The sequence below is a fragment of the Tamandua tetradactyla genome, chromosome 5 (assembly GCF_023851605.1).
Source record: "Tamandua tetradactyla isolate mTamTet1 chromosome 5, mTamTet1.pri, whole genome shotgun sequence".
Lineage (NCBI taxonomy): Eukaryota > Metazoa > Chordata > Mammalia > Pilosa > Myrmecophagidae > Tamandua > Tamandua tetradactyla.
In genome coordinates, this window is record NC_135331.1 from 52,492,598 (window position 1) to 52,506,990 (window position 14,393).

A 14,393-nucleotide genomic window follows, 5' to 3' on the forward strand; every position below is an offset into this window, starting at 1 on the left:
GAAATGATCAGTTCCAGGTGGTCATTTTAGTCACTAGTCACATTTCTTGTGATTGTGCAGATTTGGGGTTGTTTTATGCACCTTCGACTCCTTATGTCCAGAAAGTACAAAGGCTGTATGACTATTGGAAGAATTAGTAAGAGGAGGCATATGGCTATGATTGAAGCAAAAGCAGAGGGAATGAAACATTCTAAATGAGGAGAAAATGATGAGAGCTGCATGTGAGTAAGGGATGAATTGTTTCAAAGAAAGAATAGCTCTGAAGGACAAAGAGAATCCAGCAGGAGTTGAAGAGCTGGGCTTTTGTAATCAAGAGTAATCATGCAGAGATGAGGCAAAGTGATTAACAAAATGGAAAGGCTGGCCCATGGAGTTAGATGATCAGAATCAGCAAGGATGTCCTTTAGTCTGTGTTAATTCAGGAGAAGGCCAAAGGTTTGTTTGAAAACTTAAAGGCTAAATATGTTTGTGGTAGACCAAGGCCAGGCCTGCCTGTAGGATAAGTGGAAAACTCCTACACCCTGCCACCCAGGTGTAGATAAGGAGAAATTGCCCCAGGCTGGGCACAGCAAGCATTTCAAGGTCTGGAATCTGGATATTAGCCTGAATGCAACAGCTTGCTTAGGAACTAAATTTTCGCCTTATATGGTGGCATAAGTTGTGGTTGCTAATGTGGCTGAGGTATGATAGACAGCAAGCCCACACTTCTGGGCTCCCCTGACCTCCCAGTCATCTCATTCTCTTCAAGCTGCCAAGACCACCAAATTTATGGCGTCTCTGTGAAAAACAAAGGAGGCAATGGGCAGCTGCATCTGCCTTACCTCATGTCTACTCTTTAGCACTGCTTACATGGTGCTTTGGAAGTAAATCAAAGTAAAGCATCTTTGAACTGAGCTCAAAATGTCATTCTTGCCCATTCTCTCACCTAGACCAGACTCCATGGTCTGACGCTGCCTGGGGCGAGAGTGAAGCACTTCTTAAAAGCCAGGAGTGGTGCATTAGTTCAAGGCCTGGCACCATCTGCACTGTCAAATGAGCGGCAAGTGCAGATATTGTATCTGCTGGGGTCAAGGGGGTGCTGCCTCAGAAGATTTTCAATGATCCATTTTTGTAGGAAAAATGCCCCCAAAGTACATATTTATCAATAGAAGGGAGACAAGTATGCCTGATTTAAAAGTTTTAAGACTCATTTAACTCATATTAAGTAGAGATGAGTTTATTAAGCAAAATTTAAGCTTAAACTTCTCTTAGTCACATTAGACAATGGCCATGGGGCTTGAAACCCAAAACCCATCCTGCTTGGCCTCTCCCTCTGAAAGTCTCTCCCCAGGCACCATCATAACTCCCCAGGGCTTATTACCACACAGCATACCCCACATTATGCAATGTTAGTAAGTTATAGTTCAATTTGGGACATTTTTGAGAATGAAAGGGGACACTTGGTAATTATGTCAGACAACAGGCATAACCTGGAACTGTCCTGGGAAAACTGTGATATGTAGTCACTCCATAGATAAGTTAATTGCAGTACTTGCATGTCCAAAACCCCTTCCAAAGATACTGCTCTGTCTATAGATCCTGTTGAAGAGTTAGTTCCAGGCTCATCTTATGGACCCTGAGCACAATGGACTGGACTCTAGTTGAGCAAGTGACCCAAGGCTAAGGCTAATAGTAATCCTGAGCTAGTGACTCAGGATGACATTGATGAGTCTGGGTTTGACATGACAAGCCTGGTCAAGCACAAACTGATCAAAAGAAACTAGGGAGCAGTGATTCTTTTTTTGCCTCCGCACTGCTCACCCATGGAAGACACACTGCCATTATCGGTAACATCTGTCATTACACTGAAGCAATTCTCAGTTGGTGGGCATTGGGGAGGGGAAGTGGCAATTTAACAAACTCCAGCAATGTCTACCAAACTCCAAATGCACACACCCTTGACCAAATAATTCCAAGTCTAGAATTTGATCCTACTGGTAAACTTGCACACTTGGAGGTTATATATTGTGGCAATGTTTCAATAGCAAAAGATTGGCAAAAAGATAAATCTTTATGTCCATCAATTTGGAACTGAGTAAATAAATTATGGAACAGACTAAATGAAGGTCTGAAAGATATATTAAGTGATAAAATTAAGGTGCCAAAAGACATACATACATACATACATACATACATACATACATACATACATACATACATAAATAATAAAACAAACAAAATCCAGGTACCAAAGTGTGTACAGTATGCTAGAATTTGTGAAAAAGGCAGAGCAGGGGAAATGTATCTGGTGACAACAGGGAGTACATGAGTGTGTGTGTTTGCTTGTATGTGCACAAAACATTTCTGGAAAGATAATAAAGGTTGTCTCCAGGGAGAGAAAAGTGCATGGTACTGAATTGGAGAGTTTTCTTTTAAACTTGACTTTTGAACCCTGTGAATTTTATCACTTATTTTTAAAATAAGTACATAAAATTAAAATTAAACATCTGGGATGTAGGACAGCTTTTAGCTAGGAAATATTTAAAATGATTTGCCTTAGAAATATTAACTCAATCCTTGCTGATAGGTGGCCACCTAGGATCAATGGTAGATTCGGGCTGGATGAAGTTTGGTCATTGGATGGCAAGGTCTTAACCTTTCAGCAAACATGTGTTATGCACTTTAGGGATTACAGGCTTTATTAAAGCCATCTGTAGTCCACATAGAGCCTGGATATAACCCACTAGTTTACCCATAGAAGATGCTCAACAAATGTTTGATGAATGAAATAGAACTGGCAGAAGAGAGAATGAAGATAATGAATTAAAATATGAAATGGCATGAAATAATTGTTATATGATGGCTTAAACCAAATGCTGAGAGAGAGTGGAGGAAAGACTTACTTCTTCTGAAGGAGAGAATCAGGGATCTGTGCTTTGTGATGGAGAGGAACAAGGGCGTGGAATCCACAGCCCTGGAATACACTCCTGGCTTGACCCCTTTTCTGGCTGTTACTTGATTCCTTATTGCTTCTTTGTTCCCATCTGTACAAAGAGTTATAACACCCACCTGGCAGGGCTACCGTATACTGTAAAGGAAATAACTCAGGTAAAGCACCTACCAAGGAGCTGGACACAATAATATGTTGGGCTCCCAGTGAGATTTAGGGAGAACACTGAAGGATGAGTAGAAATTTAATAGTCGGGAGGAAGATAAGGTACCACAGCCTAAATGGATAATACAATCGGGTCAGTCAAACAAAGAAAGCTTTGGGGTTTATTTACAGAAAGAACATTCAGGGGATTCAAGTAACCCTTAAATGTGGCTAATTGGCAGTACAAAGATGGAGTTTCTTCCTTTTTCTCTGTTTCTGCTCATTTCCTTCTTTTGACTTCTTACGGCTTTTTTAAAAACTTTTTTTATTGTGAAATATAACATACACAAAAAAAGCAATAAATTTCAAAGTACATTTTAACAAGTAATTATAGAACAGATTTCAAAGTTTGATATGGGTTACAGTTCCACAATTTCAGGTTTTTCCTTCTAGCTACTCTAAGACACTGGAGACTAAACTGAAATATCAATAAAATGATTCAACAGTCATGCTCATTTGTTAAATCCTATCCTCTCTGTTATAACTCTTCCTTCTCTTCTGAACCTTCTCTCTATCTTGAAGGATAGTAGGGCTATGCCAATTTGAACTTTTTATGTTAATAAGGGAAGTCGACAATAGGGATAGAATTAGTTGATGTTCTCCGAGAGGCTGGCCCCTCTGGGTTTCAGGACTTATCTGGCCTAGGAACCATCCGGAGGTTATAGGGTTCAGTGCATGAAACTTTTGTAGATGCTCATCCGGAGGTAATAGGGTTCAGTGCATGAAACTTTTGTAGACGCTCAGAGCCCTGGGTGTTCTTTAGGGTTAACAGGAATGATGTTGGTTGGGGTTTGGCCAACATGGCAGTTAGCATTATCTAACTGAGGCTTGCATGAGAGTGGCCTCCAGAAGAGCCTTTCAATTCTGTTTGAACTCTCTTAGCTACTGATACGTTATTTTGTTACATTTTGGTCAGGAAGGTGTTGATCCCACAGGGCCAGGGTCAGGCTCATTCCTGGGAGTCATGTCTCACCTTGCAAGGGAAACTTTCACCCTTGAATATCATGTCCCACATAGCGGGGAGGGTAATGATTTTCCTTACAGAGTTGGGCTTAGAGAGAGAGAGAGGCTACATTTGGGCAATAAAAGAGGTTTTCTGGAAGTAACTCTTAGGTATAATTATAGGTAGGCTTAGCTCTCTAGTATAGAAATAAGTTTCATAGTTACAAGCCTCAAGATCAAGAACTTGGCCTATTAACTTGGGACTCCCTAATGTGAGAGAGTTTCAGGGAGTTTTCATGTGAGAAAGTTTAATAGTTTTGCATTTTTCTACAGTCCTTCAAGGGACTTTGCCAATACTTTTTAATTACCTGCCCAACATACCCTGAGATGTATTTGGGTATTGCATTAGGCTATACAGAATTACAAGCCCTCATTCCCATTCTGGGCTCCATGTTGTTTGGGTTGTTTGAATGAGCTATCCAGTCAAGTTGATTTAGACTGTGGATTATAGAGAATTTAGGTTTTGAACAAAATAAACCTCTCTGCCTTTGGTCTCATACAGTAGTGCACTGTAATACAGACACTATCATATTTTGTTATGGCTTTTATTTAATCCTACTCCTTCTTTTCCTCCTTTTTTCCCCTTCCCTTTTTAATGTCAAAAGATAAGATTCTATTCTGATGCCATCATTATTTTCCCAGATGATCTTAAAATTGTTACTTAATTTTTCCAAGTTTCAACACAGTTTCATAGGTGCTAAGAGCTGGGAGGAATAGTCTTTTAAATTAAAAACAGAGAGAAGAGGGTTATTTGCCCCATTGAAATATCATTTAACACATGAATACTAACATATATAGTGTATTAAGTGCCTGTTGGGCTTCACATGCAGTATTATGGTTTCCCATACCTATTAGGTAGGTATTATTAGCCCCATTTTACAGATGAGGAAATTGACACCCAGAGAAGTTAAATGACCAGACTTGGTAGAATCAGGATTTGAGCTCAAAAGTGATTTCAAAATGTATGGTCTTACGTGAGTATCTCTTCCCTCCCAAAGCTCCTTGAATTTCTCTGATTTCTCAACTGATAGTAAATTTTTCAGATTTTACTTCTGTGAGTGAGTCACATTTTATAGAAAAGAATTACTGGGATAGGTCATCTATTTTAAGAGAAAATGACAATAGTATCACTATCTATCTGGTGCTTCTGAGAGTGGAATTTTATTTAATAGACCACAAAGTTATTAGGTAACTTATGAAAGTACATCGAAGATGTGGGTATGCCTTTGGTTCTACCAGATTCCCATAGCGATTAATACCAAATTATGGAAATCCCTCCCCAAATTATTCTGTTCTTAACGTGGCAGGTCATGTGACTGACTTTTTTTTTTTTTGGCTATTCTTTTTGTCTAAACTTATTTATTCAGTGAGCAAAATTATCAACATGCAGAAAAACATGGAAAGTCTGTTATCCACACTCAGGAAAAAAAATTTGTTTTGAGAATTTAATTGTCAAGAAGGCTGGTGGCCAGCCTCAAATGCTGGTATGTATTCTTTAATATTTCCATTTCAAATACCATTTGGAAGGCTCAAAGTGTTTAACTGAATTTTGAACATGTCTGAATCCAACTATAATTGGAAAAGTTATTGGTGGAATTTGTTTATAATTAGAAAAGATTCAAATATGATAGCACATACATGCTTATTCTCTTTTGCTTTTCATTTTTATGCCCATGATGTTCTGATATAAATTTACCATAGGTGTTTCCACATACAAATGAATACTTCTTAGGACATTTTAAGATTTTTTCCCCCAGTGTTGGTGGGGGAGGGGCTTGATATGACTGAAAGATTGAGAAGGGAAGCAAATATTCATGAAAAATACAATATTCTGTTGTGGACATGGCTTTAGAGAACAGTTGCCCAAAGCTTTCCTTTTTTTTTTTTTTTTTAACATTTTTTTAACTTTTTTATTGCATACTATAACATATATACAAAGCAAAGAAATAAAAAAGCAATAGTTTTCAAAGCACTCTTCAAAAAGTGGTTACAGGATAGATCCCAGAGTTTGTCATGGACTATGTTCGATCCTCTCATATTTTTCTGTCTAACTGCTCCAGGATATAAGAGGCTAGAGGGCCTAAATACTTGTTTATCATCACAATTGACTTTTCTTTCTTTTTTTTGTGAATAATAACATATATACAAAAAAGTTATAAATTTCCAAGCACAGCATCACAATTAGTTGCAGAACGTATTTCAGATTTTGACATGGGTTACAATTTTAGGTTTTTACTTCTAGGTGTTCTAAAATACTGGAGACTAAAAGAGATATCACTTTAATGATTCAGCATTCATATTCATTTGTTAAGCCCTATCTTCTATGTATAATTCCACCATCACCTTTGATCTTTCCATACCTCTCACTGGGGTTGTTTGGGCTATGGCAATTCTAAATTTTTGATATTGGAAGGGTCTGTCATTAATTTGGGGTAGGGAAATGGAACTACCTGATGTTCTGGAGAAGCTGGGCTAGGTTTCAGGACTTATCCGGACCAGGGACCCATCTGAAGGTTGTAGGTTTCTGGCAAGTTACTCTAGTGCCTAGAACCCTTGTGGAATCTTATAAATTGCCCTAGGTGTTCTTTAGGATTGGCTGGGATGGTCCTGGTTGGGGGTTGGCAGATTATGATAGGTAGCAATGTCTACCTGAAGCTTGAGTAAGAGCAACCTCCAGAGTAGCCTCTCGACTCTATTTGAACTCTCTCTGCCACTGATACTTTATTAATTATACTTCTTTTACCCTGTTTTGGTCAGGATGTAATTGTTGATCCCATGGTGTCAGGTCTAGATTCATCCCTGGGAGTCCTCTCACATGTCACCAGGGAGACTTTCACCCCTGGATGTCATGTCCCACATAGTAGGGGAGGGCAATGATTTCACTTGCAGAGTTGGGTTTAAAGAGACCGAGGCCACATCTGAGCAACCAAAGAGGTCCTCCAGAAGTAACTCTTAGACATGTCTATAGGTAGTCTAAGCTTCTATGCTACCTACATAAGCTTCACCAGTGTAAGTCTCATGATTGAGGGCATGGCCTATTGATTTGGGTGTCCCTAAAGTTTGACACAGTGTCAGGGGATTCCCTGATGGTAAGGTTTAATAGTTCCATGGTCTTTCTCCCCTCCCTCAGGGGCCTTTGCCAATACTTTTTGGTCATCCAGTTAATACACTCTAGGATGTTTCCAGGTATTGCAATAATATGTACAGGATTAAAGGACCTCTTTCTCATTCTTTGCTCCCCGTGTTTCAGTTGTTCAAATGAGCTATACAGATAGGTTGAATTAGATTATGTGCTACAGAAAATTTCTGTTCCAGATCAAATAAACCTTTCTTCCATTGGTCTCAAAGAGTATGTGTGGTTCTAAAATTTAGACACTGTCTTCCTTACCCCTATGTTCTCAATTACTTTAACCCCAACCTATTTGGCTTTGTTCTTATTTCTGAATATCAGGTTATTTATATAAAACAGCCTCTCAAAATCCAGAAATAATAATCACCACTCCGGACTTAACGTGTCTGCTCTAAAAGCTTACAATCTAGGCCTCTGTTTTCTTATAAATATTTTCTAAAGGTGACCATACCACTGTTGTTTTTTTGTTTCTGGCTGATTTTGGTCTCACCAAATGACCCACATGTTCATTCACATCATTGCATGCCTCATGGTATTGTTCCTTTTTGTAGAAGCACACCCTTCATTCATAAGTATACACCATCGTTCAACAATCTACTTCTCTGTCAGGGTATCCTTCAGCCACCTGCATTCATCAGGCATCATGTAGAGGGCCCAAAGTCCACAGTCCATCAACATTCTCAAGTTTAGATAATTTCATTGTTCCCAAGAGACAGAAAACAAATAAACACACCCTTACCAAATAGGAAATCTAAACCTCCTCTAAACTTTTGTCCCTCCCCCCATTATTTACCTCTGCTGTTGCTGTGGTAGTGCTGATGGTTTCCTTTTGAACATAGCTCATAGCATTAACATTTTTTTTATTGTGAAATACAACATATATACAAAAAAGCGGTACATTTCCTACTATAGTTTTACAAGTAGTTATAGAACAGATTTTAAAGTTTGGTATGGGTTACAGTTTCATTTCTCGTTTTATCTACTAGCTGCTCCAAGACACTGGAGACAAACAGAAATATCAATATAATGATTCAGCAGTCATACTCATTTGTTAAATCCTATCTTCTCTGTCATACTCTTCTTTCTCTTTAAATAACATATATACCAAAAAGCAATAAATTTCAAAGTACATCGCAACAACCAGTTGTAGAACAGATTTCAGAGTTTGGTATGGGTTACAATTTCACAATATTAGGTTTTTATTTCTAGCTGCTCTAAGGTACTGGAGGCTAAAAGAAACAGACTCAGCACTCATATTCATTTGTTAAACCCGACCTTCTCTGTATAACTCCACCATTAACTTTGTTCTTTCTCCCACTCTTTAGGGGTATTTGGGCTATGCCCATTTTAACTTTTTCACATTGGAAGGGGCTGTTGATAATATGGGTTAGGGGGATGGAACTAGTTGATATCCTGGAAGGGCCAGCCCCTCTGCATTTCAGGATGTATCTAGTCTAGGGACCCATCTGGTGGTTGTAGGTTTTGGAAAGTTACCCTAGTGCATGGAAGCTTTGTAGAATCTTATATAACGCGCTAGGTATTCTTTAGGATTGGCAGGAATGCTTTTGGTTGGGGTTTGTCAAGTCATGATAGGTAGCGATATCTAATTGATGTGAATGAATGACCTCCAGAGTAGCCTCTTGACTCTATTTGAACTCTCTCAGCCACTGACACCTTATTTGTTACATTTCTTTTCCCCCTTATTGTCAGTATGGTATTGTCGCTTCTATGGCACCAGGGCCAGGCTCATTCCTAGGGGTCATCTCCCATGCTGCCAGGGAAATGTTCGTTCCTGGACGTCATGTCCCATATAGAAGGGAGGGCAACTTGAGAGTTGGGCTTAGAGAGAGAAAGACCACATCTGAGCAACAAAAGAGGTCCTCTGGAGTTAACTCTTAGGCATACCTATAGTAGGCTAAGCCTCTCTGCTACCTACATAAGCTTCATAAGAGGAAGCCTCAAGATCGAGGGCTTGGCTTACGATGTGGGTGTCCCTAATGTTTGGCACAGCATCTGGGGTTTCACCAGTGGTTAAAGTTCAACAGTTCCATTACTTCTCTCCCATTCCTCAAGATATTTTGCCAATACTTTTTGATTATCTGGTAAATATAATTTGGAAAAGCTTTCATTTTACAAACAAGAAAACTTGAAACCCAGACAGGCAAAGTCATATACTCAAGTTCATACAGCTGGATGGTTGCTGAGAAAGGATGGAACTCATTTCTCCTGATTCTCATGTTGAGAAATGGTAGAGGCATCAAAAGGAAAAAGTCTTAAAACAATTTGGGGAAAAGGTACAGCTTTGCAATGGTTTTCTTTCTATCTTGAATGGTTTCTGCTTCCTCCTAGGCAGTAATTTTTTTTTTTAACATTTTTTACTATGAAATATAATATACACAAAAAAAGTGATAAATTTAAAGTACATTTTAACAGGTAGTTATAGAACAAATTTCAAAGTATGGTATGGGTTACAGTTCCACAATTTCAGATATTTCCCTCTAGCTGCTCTAAGACACTGGAGACTAAAAAGAAATATCAGTATGACTCAGAAGTCACACTCATTTGTTAAATCTATCTTCTCTATTATAACCCTTCCTTCTCTTTTAATCCTTCTTCCAATTTTTAGGATATCTGGGCAATGACCATTCTAACATCTGCATGGTGAAAAGGGGTATTGACATTACGGGGTAAGGGATACAACTGGTTAATGCTCTTGGACAGACTAGTAACTCTGGGTTTCAGGGCTTATCTGGCCTTCTCCTAGAGAATAATAGTTCATAAAACTCATAGCTCGGACTTCCTTTTCTGTGTATTTTATCTACCGTCAGTCTTGCTTTCATCCTTTCCCAACTCTACTCCAATTCTTAAGTGTTCTGCTGCTGCTTCTTAGAGGGAAAGTATTTTACAAACCAGCTCATATTCCAGCTCAAAGGAGACCACTGGGAGAGGGGCTACTAATGTAAAGGACTAATGGTAGAAATGTTGACAGCAATAGGCAACAGTTACTTCTCTTTTCTTCACATGGGCAGGCATCCGGAATCAAAGCAGGTCTCTGGAATCAAACCAGGTCTCCGGCATGGCAGGAGAGAATTCTGCCACTGAGCCACTGTCGCACCGTCCAGCAACAGTTACTTTAAAAAAAAAATTAAATTATGTAAGTAATGTTGGTTGGGAGAAGTAAAAAGGGAGGGCAAGCTTAATTGGTAGAGTTGTTCTCAGTCTTCCAAATAAAAACCATCTAAGAAACTATCAATCACCTAACTATATAATCAGTTGTGTATAAAGCCAAGCTAAAAATTCATAATGAAAATGAGAACTATACAGGATTGTCCTCTATACCTGCAAAATAACTAACATTTTAAAAGTTCTTTATAGTTTAGAAAGCACTTGCACATCCATTACCCTGTTTGGGTCTAAATACCATGTGCGCTCAGTAAGGCAATGCATATTTTTATTTAGAGGAAAAGCAAACAGGTTCAAGGTGTTCCAGCCTAGCACAACTCTGAGACCAAAGAACACATTAGTCAGAAGATCGCCCATGAGTTTAATTAGGGGCTTATGGACAGGAGGAAGAGCTTCCCCAACGGCGGCTGGTCGGTAGATGAAAGCACTCTGCGCAAGGAACAGGCTCACGAGATTTAGTTACTATGAGCTTCAGCAGATTCTCGCGAGTATTGGTTATTGGGGTGGGGGTGGGGGTTACATTCTTCTACTTTTAATGTCTGTCCCTGTCATGTAGGCAGCTATGTGACTTGATGTCAAAAAGGAGTAGGGGTCGGGACAGACTCTGATTCCTTGCATAGGGTTACAGAGACTTACCCAAGGTACTCTCAAATCTAGGTTTTTAAATTTTATGAATCTCATGTTCTTTCCATTTCACCACTTGGTCTACAAAAAAACCCAACAGCTGAACTTCACAGTTTTAGAAATTGAGGAAATCAGGCCAAAGTTATTTAGAAGGTTATATTGATATGTATATTTTTCTTGCATTTAAAATCTTTTATTTTGAAATACCTTCAAACTTACAGGGCAATTACAAAAACAATACAAACCTCATACAGAGAACTCCAAGATACTCCACTGTACTTCCCAGATTCCTAGATACACAAATTTTAACATTTTGCCATATCATTCTATCTATCCATTTTCCGAACACTTGAGTGTAGGTTGTATACATCATGCTCCTTGTACACTTAATACTGCTATGTACATCTCCTAAGAATAAGGATACCCATTTATGTAACCACCTTAAGCGTGGTTATCAAGTTCAAGAAATTTAACATTGATATAAAGCTTACAGCCTATATTCCAATTTTCTCATATGTCCCCATAATGTTCCTTTGGGCCTTTTCTCCTTTGTTATATCCTGTCCAGGATCGAGTATTGCATTTAATTAGCACTATATCTTTAGTTGCCTTTTGTTTGTTTAATTGTGGGAAAATATATACAACATAAATGCTCCCATCTCATCCACTCCCAAGCATGCTATTCAGTGGGATTAACCACATTCTCGATATTGTGGATACCCTTACCACCTTCCCTTACTAAAACTTTCCCACTTCCCCAAACAGAAACCTAACACTCATTATAGTTATGTTGATAATTTAAAACTCTATATTTTGGTGCTATGGCAGGTAAGGTCATAAAGTGAAGCACAAGCATGCCCAATGGATACAACTCTAGCTGGTTTTGGAATGGATCAAATATGATAGTGCACTCTCGTTAATATGTTGATTTTTTTTCAATGAAATGCTTCTCTCCTATACACACAACACATAGATTTTATTGCTGATAAAGTTGTTATCTGTGAGAAAGTGGGCTTTCCTATTTTATACCCAAGGATGAGATATGTCTACTCTCTCACAATACCTGAAGAGGCCTCTCTTTGCCCTGTTCACCTCAGGGCATGGAAGTTCTCTTTGGCAGATCCGACCCAAGAGAAAGAGGAGACTGGGTCACTAATCAGCTGTTACCTTCCCAAACTCAGACAAGTCCCTTCATCTCTCTTTGGGCAGACAAATAAGGTGGCCAGGGCATTAATGGAGCTCTACATGGAAGAAGACATCACAAGTGGAGAAGACATGCTCCATCCTACTAGAAGTTAGTGAAGATTACATGACTTAATGTAGGTGAGGTACTTAAGGCCTTGGAGGGAATCAGCATTTGATTAGTGGAAGCTCTTTTAATTGGAAATCGACAGACTTGTTTCTGGTTCCCACTTCCATTAACTGTGCCTTACAGGGCAAGAGACCACATGTGTCTCGCTGACTGCTAAATCCCCAGAATCAAGCCCAGTGCCTCGCACAGTATTAACTACAACAACAAAAACAATAATGAGGTTTTTGAATGAATTAATTACCCTTTCTGAATGGTTTCCTCATCCAAATAATGAAGAATTCGATCCTCTTTGCTCTAATGATCTAACTCAGTTATAGTTGGTAAGACTCAGCAACTCTGATACCTCTGGGGTTTTTTGTTGTTCTAAAAAAAGACGAAAGGATTGGCTCTGCACTGGCTTTTAGCCTCTGTATACTCAATTTCAATATACCGAAAGGGCAGTTCACTTAGAAGAGCAACATATTATAATTTTCCAATGCTGTTAGGGGTAATTCATTTTTCCTCTATCTCCTAAAATCCTGGCCAATTTTAGTAACAGTGTCAGCACTTTCCATTCTTTGTAATTTTTAAAAACTTTTAGTTTTGGAGTGATAAAAAACTTATCTCTATGAATTAAGTGAGTCATTGCTGTGCTGGAAGGCCTTCTCATTTAAAAAGTTTAGGATTTTTAGGGAGTAAATCCAATTCAGAAAATTGTTTTAGAAAATAACCTCTTATTCACTGAGCCAAAAACAAAACCATCTTCTAATTGTTACCATATCAGAGACCAGAAAATAGGCTCAACTTGTAATATAACCAAGACACAAAGCTAGTTAATGGCAGACCTAAGTTCTGAGCACTTTTTAAAGGTCCTATTGTATCTCGTTATCATCTTATTAGGCAGTTGGTACCTAAAATCATGTGCTCCATCCTCCCTTAGAAAGTTAAAATGCTCCAGAAGATGGCATGCAAAAAACAGCAGAATTTAGAACTCTCTCATTAGAAAATTTATAAATTTCTTATTTGCATTTGAACGGCTTTGTCAACAAAGGCAAATATCATACATAGAAAATGAACAGGCTCAAAAGGCACAGTGAAAAATACTGCATTTGGTAGATGAATTCAGCAACTCTGAAAACAAATTTTCCTCAACACTCAAAGCTCCTTTATGACCAGCCACAGCCCTGCTGATTCAGTTAGAGTCTAAAAGACCATCTATCTACTTTCTGTCTGACTTACTTTCCTGTCAGGCAGGAACTGGAATTTGAACTTTGCTCTCCAAATGCCAAAGGCCAACTAATTTAGAAGGAGACTTTCAATATCAATGGTGGTTTCTTCTAGTTTCATTAGTTCTGTCTCACGTGATGAAAGAATTTGATTCCCAGATAACCACAATCTTTATTGCTATTTTTACAAATCACATTAATTTCTATACTTAGTTCTGATAACTTGTAGAATTCCTGAGGCAAGTCTGGATGCATGCAGCATTCCAACCCTGAGTGCCTTTTCAAGTTTCCAACAGAACCCTGAGCTGGTGGTGAGTGATGATACCTTTGTTGTAGTAGCCTCAAGGTGTGGAAGTTGTTTCCTGTGGCCTCCACTCAGCCCAACCCCTTTACTTGTTGAAACATCTGCAAATACTTTTTTCATTTCAGAGGCATCTCACCACGGTGAGGCTCTCAGTTGGATAGCTTCCTTTTTCCTTATTGCTCAGGTAAGGCATCAGTAATCTGGGAAGGCCTTCAGCAAGGGACAAATAGGGAAGGCCCAGGGATTTGAATGGAGCCCTTGGAGGTTATGGGTTTTCTCCCAAATTCATTAATTGATTCATTCAACCGTCATTTACTTAGTGGCACTAGTAATGCTATTATCAGTAAGAAGCAGTTTCTGTCCTCAAATGGAACAATCTACTGCACACTACATTTATAGTCCCAAAACGGGATATTATATCCATCAGTTTATATACTATATTTACTGACAGCCTCCTATGTACCAAACTCTGTATTGCTTCAACTCTCCTATCCTTGGTAG